Source organism: Sinocyclocheilus anshuiensis, unplaced genomic scaffold (assembly GCF_001515605.1).
Source record: "Sinocyclocheilus anshuiensis isolate Anshui unplaced genomic scaffold, SAMN03320099.WGS_v1.1 scaffold481, whole genome shotgun sequence".
Taxonomy (NCBI): domain Eukaryota; kingdom Metazoa; phylum Chordata; class Actinopteri; order Cypriniformes; family Cyprinidae; genus Sinocyclocheilus; species Sinocyclocheilus anshuiensis.
The window spans coordinates 1331721-1332092 of NW_015539907.1; the positions used below are offsets into that span (position 1 = coordinate 1331721).

A 372-nucleotide genomic window follows, 5' to 3' on the forward strand; every position below is an offset into this window, starting at 1 on the left:
ACACATATATATATATATATATATATATATACACACATACATACATATATTATACACACACACAACGAAAAACAAGTAGATAGAATATAAAAAATAGATAAATAGATAAAGTAGAATTAAAAATAGAATATTAATTAAAATAGAATAGAAAGTGGTAGAGTTAGAGGGTCAAATAAAGATGGAACAGATGTTTTTTTGGTCGTTTCTTGAAGATGGCCAAGTACTGCTTGGATTGAGTTGGGCAGGTCATTCCACCAGGAGGGAACAGTTAATGTAAAAGTCCGTGAAAGTGAAAAAAAATAAATACAGTATACTCATTTAAATAAACACATTGTGGCAAGTTTGTCCTTTTTGCACCTGCGTCGTTTAACA

The 372-nt window shown here is 29.6% G+C and overlaps 1 protein-coding gene across 2 annotated transcripts in view; it reads right to left on the minus strand.

Moving 5' to 3' along the window:
• The window catches only part of psme3ip1 (proteasome activator subunit 3 interacting protein 1), a 10437-nt gene that overhangs the window by 2804 nt on the left and 7261 nt on the right, over positions 1-372 (minus strand). The gene's annotated exons all lie outside the window — the stretch shown is intronic.